This window comes from Gallus gallus, chromosome Z (genome assembly GCF_016699485.2).
Source record: "Gallus gallus isolate bGalGal1 chromosome Z, bGalGal1.mat.broiler.GRCg7b, whole genome shotgun sequence".
Lineage (NCBI taxonomy): Eukaryota > Metazoa > Chordata > Aves > Galliformes > Phasianidae > Gallus > Gallus gallus.
Window position 1 is genome coordinate 38821742 of NC_052572.1, and position 10570 is coordinate 38832311.

The following is a 10570-nucleotide window of genomic DNA, read 5'->3' on the forward strand; positions in this document are numbered from 1 at the left end:
TTTTTATAATAACTTGGAGGATGATGCAAGCTACCTTAACTGTAGCAGCTGGGGATTAATGCCTTGCAAAAAGTGTTTTTCGTTCAAAAATAAGGCTCATATTAAAATCCATTTACCAAGTACATACAACTGTACTACTATTATATCACTGTTTTTTGAAGACTTGCTCTCTTTGCCTGTTAACAGCAATATATGAAGCAAGCAAAAAAACCAGTCTCTTTTTAATGTAACAAACTACATTTAAAATGTGGAAAGAGATGCCAGTAGAGAAAGAGCTACTTTTTACTTAAGACTAGAAATAGTTTAAATATGAATAGGGAAATATGTCAAGAAACCTAAAGGGATGAAATGTATTTCACAGAATCTTACCAGAAAAAGATCGAGAGCAACTGAGACCAGAGGAAAGTTCAAAAATAGAGAAAAAAGAGATACATAGATGATTTTTAATTAAACTCATCTATTTTCAGATTCATTTATCTTGTTCACTGCAGAACACAAAAAGAGAATGTTCTGGCAGGAACTATTTTCTACATTTTTTCCTCTGTCCAAAGAATTCCTAATTTATTCTATTTTATAGTTTCATGATCCTGCCCTGAGTTAGGACACATGGTGGGTTTAGATTTTAGACTTATACATAATGATCCATCTATTCCCATATGAATGGCTTGTAAGAAATATTACAAAATACACAATTGTACTCTGTTAGAAAACAACATGCTTTAAAATAAGTATTTTAAGTAAAACAGCAGACACACTGTGTTGCTTAAACTACTTATTGTAGTCTGGAAGTGGCTGTAAGGTTTCTTTGTATATGACTGATTTACAGGTATATTTTGGTACAAATGGTTCTAATGATTCCCTAATCCTTCAGTGGATTTTTCAATTAGAAATGCACCAACTTCGCCAGAAACTCATATATTTGGACATGAGGTTACTCTAACTAATGAGGTGGTATCAATATGCATTTAAATCCTTCACACAACTCTGTGTGTACTTAAACATACAGAGAGACAATTCTGTTGAAGCCTCACTTCAGCTATACATTATCTGGATGCCATAGATTATAACAGGTTCCAGTCCCAAGGCATGTAAAGGGTGCTTTTCAGTGTTTTTTGATAGGTGGCAAAAACAGGACTGGTGATCTGCTCAAATCAGTTTGAAATGAAAGTCTGTCTAAGCAGGTAGGTGAAATATCTTTCTAAAGAAGCCCCATTTTATTCTTGATTTTATTTCTGTCAAGTTTGGACGAGTATACAGTTTGCACCCTATTATGACCAAGATTCAATAAATGAGAGCAGAAAGTGCATCCTAAGATAAGCTTGTTAAAACCTTCTAAGATTTTTGTCCAGACTGGAAAAATTTCATGGATTTTCAAAAGAAAACATCTGCCACAGAAAAAAAAACAAACCAAAACAAAAAAAAAGTGCAATAAATCAAGGAGTCAGCTCTAGAACTCACGGAATGTGGATTCGCAAACAGAGATAGGAAGTAGCAATGTATGCGTGGTCTTTTCAATGGATCTGTTTAGGCACCAGGGGTCTCTGGTGATTACAGGACAGATAAAAAGGGTGTATCTCTGAAAAGTCATTATTTATATTACTCAGCCTGCTGAATATAAATAGTGAGGAAGAAATTTACAGATCAGCAGAATTTCAGTGGTGGTGTTTGAAGTGTTATATGATTGACTCTATTCATGGGGTGTGCAATATCTGAAATAAGCAAGGACACTACTAACAGAATCACAGAATGGCCCAGGTTGGAGGGGACCTCAAGGATCATGAATCTCCAACCCCCCTACCACAGGCAGGGCTGCCAACCTTCACATTTAATACTAGACCAGGCTGTCCAGGGCCCCATCCAACCTGGCCTTGAGCACCTCCAGGGATGGGGCATCCACAAGCTCTCTGGGCAGCCTGTTCCATTGCCTCACCACTCTCTTGGTAAAGAACTTTCCCCTGATGTCCAGCCTAAATCTTCCCTCCTTCAACTTAAAACCATTTCCCCTTGTCCTGCTATTATCCACCCTTTCAAAGAGTTGACTCCCATCCTGTTCATAGGCTCCCTTTAGGTACTGAAAGGCTGCAAAGAGGTCACCCCACAGCCTTCTATCAGAGAGGATGTTTTGTCATCAAACACTTCTAGAGCATGAAACATTTAATAAGATGCTAAAATATGGAAATACGAACCCTAGCTTACTTTTGCTTTGCTGTAGTGTGTGTACCTTTCTGGTGGATGATGAATCAAAAGCCACTGATCTAAACAGTTTTCTTACCATGAGTTTGAGTACTTAATGGTGACGCAGTTGTACAGTGTGAGGAGTAACCTGGATTTTTTTTCTGTTGGGCAAGAGATAGGCAACTGCATGATCTCTACCAGCCACAGATAGAATCACTCGCCTTCAAAAGTACCAAAAACTCATGAACTTCTCACTGCAAATATCAAACTTTAGATCACAAAAACACGCAGTGTTTTGGAACCTTCCAACCATAACAGCTCCTCTGACTGAAAATAAAGCAGAAAAAGGTGTAGTGTATCTCAGGCTCCAAATGCAGTTCTTGTCTATCTGCCAATCTGATTCTGAGTCAGCTAACACAAACTGCCGCCTTGATCCAGAGCAGCTGTCTAATTACAATTTTGTTATTATTAATTACTGAGTAGAAAATCATTTGTAATTAGCTCAGCCTAAATCATAGTTTAAACAGCCAAAATTACGTTACAAACTAAAGTGTAATTAAAGCACTACACTAAAGTGTTTATTTAAACCCAGTTTAGTTATTGCACATTTTTCAATCAGGTTCTCAGGCTCATACATAGATGTAATTAGTCTCCAGTACAGACAGCATACTGCATTTATTCATTAAGCATCAATATTGCTGAACAAATGTAAATAAAATTTAGACAGGAATTCTTTAAAGGGACAGTCATAGAAACATCTGGGTAAGATAATGAGTCTAGGAATGATGTGAATGTTGATGAGCTCTCAGTGCTCTTCTGGTATCCAGAGCATTTCTGAAGAACACACTTCGAACTCCTACTATTTGCTCTGTGGTTTGAAAGCACTAGTGATCCTGCTTCTTCAGGAATGAAATCCCACACCTAGACTGCTTCTCTGAAGCTATGCACTTAGTATCCAGGAAGATTATCATGAAGAATAAGATGTTTCAGGTGCTTCATACATTGGAAGGAGAGCAGTACAGAGGAACACCACTGACCAGAGGATCTTAAGATCACAGAACATACAGAAATATAATTTTAAAAAATTTTATTTCTTCCAGTTTTTTTATGAAGGATGAAACTAAGACAGTGCTCATTGAGTGTCAGCATAATTTCAGTAACATGACATCAGCTATACCTTACATGGCATAACCTTATGGAAGGAGAAGATGCCATTCAGAGGGACCTCAACAGACTTGAAAGGTGGGCCCAGGTGAATCTGATGAGATCACAGATTGATGATCAACACAGAAAAGTGCAAGGTTTTGCACTTGGGCCAGAGGAATCCCTGACATATGCACAGACTGAGAAAAGCAATCCTTGAGAGTAGTCCTCCAGGGAAGGATCTGGGGATCCTGGTTGATGCAAAACTGAACATGAGCCAGCAGTGTGTTCTTTCAGCTCAGAAAGCAAATGGTATCCTGGGCTCCATCAGAAGAGGGGTGGCCAGCAGGGAAAGGGAGGTGATTGTCCCTCTCTACTCTGCCCTCATGAGGCCCCATCTGGAGTACTGTGTCCAGGTCTGAGGTCCCCAATACAAGAAGGACAGGGAGCTGTTGGAGAGGGTCCAGAGGAGGGCCACAAAGATGATCAGAGGGCTGGAGTACCTCCTCTGTGAAGACAGGCTGAAGAAGCTGTCCTTGTTCAGCCTGGAGAAGAGAAGGCTGCGAGGTGACCTCATTGCAGCCTTCCAGTACCTAAGGGAAGCCTACAAAAAGGAGGGGAGTCAACCCTTTACAAGGGTAGATAACAACAGGACAGGGGGAAATGGTTTTAACTTGAAGGAGGGAAGATTTAGGTTGGATATCAGTGGGATGTTCTTTACCAAGAGAGTGGTGAGGCGCTGGAACAGGCTACCCAGATAAGTTGTGGATGCTCCATCCCTGGAAGTGTTCGAGGCCAGGTTGGATGAGGCCCAGGCAGCCTGGTCTAGTATTAGATATGGAGGTTGGCAGCCCTGTGGCAGGGGGGTTGGAGCTTGATGGTCCTTGAGGTGCCCTTGAACCCAAGCCATTCTATAATTCTATGATTCTATGATTGTAATCTTATAAACACCTCTTCTTTTGAGCTCAAGGTCAGTGCCTCTGTTAGGGTAAAAAACTGGGGAAAGTTGGCAGAAGGTCTTCGTGGATGAGTGAGGAATTCATGGATAAAATAAAAGAGAAGAAGATCCATGAAATGTGGAAAAAGGGTCTGTCTACCTGGGAAGAATATAGAAACATTGTCAGGGCCTGTAGGATTGCTATGAGGAAGCTTAAGGCCCTCTTGGAATTAAACCTTGCAGAAGAGGTAAAGGATAACAAAAAAAGGTTTTTTTAAAGTATGACAGTAGTAAAAGGAAGACTAGGGAAAATGTGGGTTCCCTACTGAGTGACGTGTGTGACTTGGTAACAGGGTACACAGAGAAATTGGAGATTCTGAATGCCTTCTTCTGTTCAGTTTTTAATGTCAAGATTAGCCATCAGGAATCCCAGACACTGGAGGTAAGAGAGGGAGTCTGGGAAAAGGAGGAACCCCAAGTGGTCAAGGAGGATATAAGCAGAGAGTGTCTAGCCAAAATCAACACAAACAAATCCATGGACACCCACGTGTGCTGAGAGAACTAGCAGAGGTGATTGCTGAACTGCTCTCTACTATCTTTGAAAGGTTTTGGCAAACAGGAGTGGTGCCTGAAGACTGGAGTATAGCCAAGGTCACTTCAATCTTCAGAAAGGATAAGAAGGAGGATTCGGTAAACTACAGGCCAATCAGCCTCACGTCCATCCCTCAAAAGGTGAGGGAATACTACCTGGATACCCTCTCTAAGCAATTGGAAGAGAGAAGGTTCTTAGGAGTAGTCAGTGTTGATTCACCAAGGGGAAATCATGCTTGACCAACCTGGTTGCCTTCTGTGATGTCATTGCTGGCTGGATCAATGGGAGGAGAGCAGTGGATGTTGTCTACCTTGACTTCACCAAGGCATTTGGCACCATCTCCCACAACATCCTTGTTCTGAGCTCCCAGTAGAAGGACCAGGGGGGTCCTGGTGAACAACAGTTTGGACATGAGCCAGAAGTGTGCCCTTGTGGTCAGCAATATCCTGGGATGCATTAAAAAGAGCATGGTCAGCAGATCAAGGGAGGTCATTCTGCCCCTCTACTTTGCCCTAGTGAGGCCACATTTAGAATACTGTGTTCAGTTCTATATTCCCCAGTTTAAAAAAGATAGGGATTTCATAGGACTGCAGTGGAGGGTCTTGCTCATCTCTGTTGTTAACTCATGGTGGTGTCTGTGTTGTAAAATAGTGTTTTGTATCTGAGAATTTGCTCTATCAATAGATTTATTGTGCCCTTTGGATCTTCTGTAGTTTTCATGGAAATAAATAGGAGGCATTTCTTTTGTATCAGTTTTTGTAGAACATTTGCTATGGAGTGAATGGCTGTGATTTCCCACATAAGGATGTGTGGGAAAATCCTTAGCAACTTGTAGTACATCACATGCTCCTGACCAGTGTTTTGCCTCCTGCTAGCAGAGTGAATGAAGATGCCTGGGGGGAAGCAGAGTTTGTAAATAAACAAAATTCAGAAGTTTAAATAGCCTGATCTATTTTATATTAATATTGGAGTCCAGAACTTGTCCTTCCTAAAAGTAGGCTTTAAAATAGTGCTTAAAATAATATCCAAATCTATCAGATGCTTTTTAAAAACAGTCAATGATAATCCAATTCTGGTTTTGTAGGTGGCCTGAAGATACCAGCTGATAAGGGAATTATGTTGAGCTTGCATATGTGAGTGCAGCACACGTCTGCTTCATAAAATGAGAAAGTGTTATCTGAACTTAGGGTTCATTTGTTGTTAGGATAAGATACTGTTTATTTAATCACTGTAGTCACTTAAGTGTATTTATGATTTATAATTTTTTAGTTATTACAATACTCTTTTTCTATGGTTTTCATTCATGTCCTTAGCTCTGTCCTGTAAACAATCTGACAGGACACTTAACATTGCCACCTCCAAAACTTCATCGTAATGTAAAAATTTTCTTTCTTCCTCTATGTTTTGAAACTGGCTTGACAGCCTTGAGTTCCACACTAGTGAATAAGAGTAAATGAAAAGAGGTCTTTAACAATATTGTCATACATATTACAAAAGTTGGCTACCTTGATGAAACTTTGAGCACCATAGCAGATGGCCAGTAAGGAAAGATTTGTATCTGGCAGTGTTAATAAAAGTGACAGGCTCAATAAAAGTGCTATCAATCCAAATCAAACAGGTAGTTATATTATTTCAAGATCATAAAAATCACCAAAGTTAGACATCTAAAATCCTAAGTACTAGAGCAGAGTGATCTGCATGGCCCTGTCTCTCAGTAAGTTGAGATATTTTGGCTGAAATATTAGTGGTGCAGAACCAAGACTCCACTAGGCAGTAATGGACTTTTCCCCTCAGTGTATGCACAAATCTGGGCTCTTACTAGGGAAGCTTAAAAAACAAAGCCAAAGAGAAGTTTGTATGGTGCCGTAGTATGTGATATAATTTTGTAAACATGGGTCTGTCTAGCAGTATTTCTTTGGGATTCAACAACCTCATTTTTGTTTACCCTTCTGTATCTACGAATACGAGGAAGAACTCCACTGTGAGGGCAACAGAGCACTGAAACAGGCTGCCCAGAGAGGTTGTGGACTCTCCTCTGGATATATTCAAGATCCATTTGGACACTTACCTGTGAAAGCTACTGTAAGGAACATGCTTTAGCAGAAGGCTGGACTAGATGATTTCCAGAGGTCCCTTCCAACCCCTACAATTCTGTGATTCTGTGCTCTGATGCTTTCTATCTTCATACCCAAAGTAAGTAATAATCAATGTCCTGAGTGACTATTGTAAATTGAACTAGCACCTTAGTCCTCAGATGGAGTAACTATAATGAATATTTTTCTTTTGACCTTTTTTTCTTTCCTTTTTTCTTTTTTAAACCCTGTTTGATTCATGGTATGCAATGGACTCTTCAGTTTGGGCAAACGCTACCCAGTTGTAAACCCTATGTAAATAATTTGTCACAGTTTTTGGTAGATCATTTGATTGGAAATAATGATTCATATCTTTTAAAGTGAAAACTACTACAAACATATTTCAAGTCCATGTCACAACAGAGTAACAAGGATGCGTAATTCCACCTGCCTATTCAACACTTCATGCAATGTATAATTTTAAGCATGAATGTATCTGAATATGCCTTTTTAATCCTCAGCTATATCAGCAACCAGGTATAATACTCATTCCTTCACTCATCCCTCCTTCCCTCCTGTCTTTCCTTCTGTCCTTCTTCCTGTCCTTCCTTTCCTCTTTTCCATTCCTCCATTCCCCTCTCCATTCCCTTCCTCCCTTCCTCCCATCCTTCCTCCCTCCCTTTCTTCTTTCAGTCCTTCCTTCCTTCCATCCTCCCTCCCTCCCTCCCTACCTTCCTTCCTTCCTTTTGTTCTTTTCCAAGGTGGGAATGTTTATTTGCTTTAAGGTGATAAACCTCTTTCAAGACTCTTGTCAAAAGTGCTTTAGATTACCACAGAGGAAAATGTTCTAAAAATTGCAAATAATATAAAAGGAAGACAATAAAGGAAAGAAAATATGATGCATAAAAATGTTATTAGTATTTTGCCTGAGCCATATTGAAAAAAAGAATATTAGGTCTATTAACTGTTTAAGGGTTAAATAAAAGCCTTGTAATTGAATTATATGGACTTACTTGATTATAAAAATCTATACAACTTTAGGCCTTTAAATGCAAACAGTACAAATAGTGCTTCTTTCAATATTCATCTTATGGTGTGTCTATTTGCTGATCCTAAAGTGAATTTGACATAATGTTAAGTAGTTCAAACAATCTATATTGCTGGAAGCTTTGTCTCACAAACTATTGATTTTCCTGTCCCATCTGCAGCAGGCTCAGAAATACTTCCTATTCTGTTTAGCATTCTACACAGCTAGAATGCATTGTTTCACTCTGTCTGATGGAATTAAGTAGACCTTGGAATGTATTTTGCTAGAAAATTTGATATATTTATTTGAAGTTCAGCATAACAAAGAGAAAAACCCTGCTAATTTAACAGAGAACCACAAGAAAATTTTATTTGATAACTCATTTTGTTTATGGACAGGCACTGGTGTTATCAAGTAAAGACTATATACTGAGGATTTTCAGAATACCTTCACTCACATACAGCAGATACCTAACGCTGGTTGAGCTCAACTTCCAGTGTCAAGAACCACTAGGGGAAGTGGTGAGCCTCAGGAGGTCAGAGTGTGATACGGCCTCAAGTTGAGCCAGAGGGTAGATTCATGTTGGATGTTAGGAAGTACTTCTCCAAGAGAGTGGTCAGGTGCTGGAATGGGCTGCCCATGGAGGTGCTGGAGTCACTGTCCTTGGAGGCATTCAAGAAACATTTAGATGTACTGAGGGATGTGGTTTAGTGGGAAATATTGGTAATAAGGGGAAGTTGGACTGGATCATCTTAGAGGTCTTTTCCAACCTAGGTGATCCTATGATTCTATGGATCTACACAGGGGAGAATACAGGATGGTTGTCCTATACAATAACTACATTCCTGTGGGTTTGGGAAACAGTTGTCCCAGGACACCTGAAGAATTCCACAGGGAAAGAGGGAATTCCATTTCCAACAAACACAATTGTATTATGGATGAGTAGAAAGTAGGATCAGGCTGGAAGAGCTATGACCTGTACATATTTTGGAGTGAGTGGGTTGTTTTAGAGGCCTAATGTCTTCCACATCTACATGGGCAGACCTGTATTCTAATAACACTTCACAACCTTGCTGTTTATTTATGAACAGATTGTCATCCTACATAGATGAAGCATTTTCTGTTGCAGGTCTGCTAATTCTTTTTCATCTCCTTGATGCACTGGCATTTTGTGGACAAATTAATCGTAATCTCACTTTCTGAGTATCTCTCTCAACTTTATATATGAAGACTTCCTGGAACTGAAAAAAAAATAGGACTTTCTTGATCCTCTACAGTATTCCTTAATACTCTCCAGAACTTAAAGTAGAGAGGCTTTGATCCTGGTGAGAATGACAGACAATTGGACAGGGCTTTTAATGTCAGATGCCCCAGTCATGCCTGAAATGGCACCCATGTGATCTGTTCCGCTTTGTTCAGTAAATGAGAAAACAGGCTGATGAGAGGGAATGCGAGTGTTACAACACAAAGATGAAGACAGCTGCTAAAGCACTATTTAAAACATTATAGAAGACTTTCAGAAAAATCTCCAGTCAACTTTTCCAGATGCTTTTGGATAGTAAGATCTTTTTGTAATGCTGCTAGTATACAGAAATTTATTTATTTATTTGTTTGTTTGTTTTTAATTATGGGCAAGAGAAGGGTGCCTGAATGAACAATGGTAACTGAGTGGTTTTTGCATTTTCCTTGTCTTTTGAGCACGAAGATATATGCCCTAGTTTCAGCCGGTACAGTTATTTTCTTCATTGTGTCTGATATGATGCCATGTTTTGGATTGAGGAGGAAAAATTTTGATAATACACTGATATTTTAGTTATCGCTGAGAAGTGCTGTAAAGAGCCACTGATTCGATTTTTCAGCTTCTTGTTCTGTCTTGTCAGCAAGGAGGTTGGGGAGGCAGAAGGAGCTGGGAGAGGACAGAACCAGGACAACTGGTCTAAAGTGGGCAAAGAGATATTCCATACCATATGACAACATGTGGAAATTATAACACCACGCGGATTTGGCTGGGGAAGGCAGCCGCTGCTTGGAAACTGGTTGGGAATTTGTTGGTGGGTGGTGAGCTATTATGTTGTGTGTCACTTGTTTTGTAAATATATATAAAAGTACACAAATGTCATTACTATTAATTCTGTCTTCCCTTTCAGTCTTAGTAAATAGTTTTTATTTCAGCCTATATATTCTACTTTTTTTTTTTTTTTTTTTTTTTTTTTTTTCCCTTTCTCACCCAGTTCTCTTCCCTTTCCCACTGGAAAAGGGGAGAGTGAGTGACAGGTTGTTTGGTGCTGAGCTGTCCGCTGGGTTAAACCACAACAAGGAATGAGCATGTTACAGTATGATGTTCTGCTTTTAGCGAAGATATCAGTAGCAATATTGTGTATCTTCGTTATATATATGCACTCCTTTGCTTATGTCAATATTTCCTATAGCTGTACAATTTATTTTACTGTTGCAAATTAATTCTGATCTAAAAATAGGAACATATATTCTCTTGTTGAGGTTTAGAGTGGAAAAGAAGTAATTGCCTTCTGTGTTGAGAAAGGAACTATTAAGAAGTGTTACTGCCCACTGGAGATCACTATATTAACCAAACAGAGCAATAGTTTTACCTATAAACTAGAAAC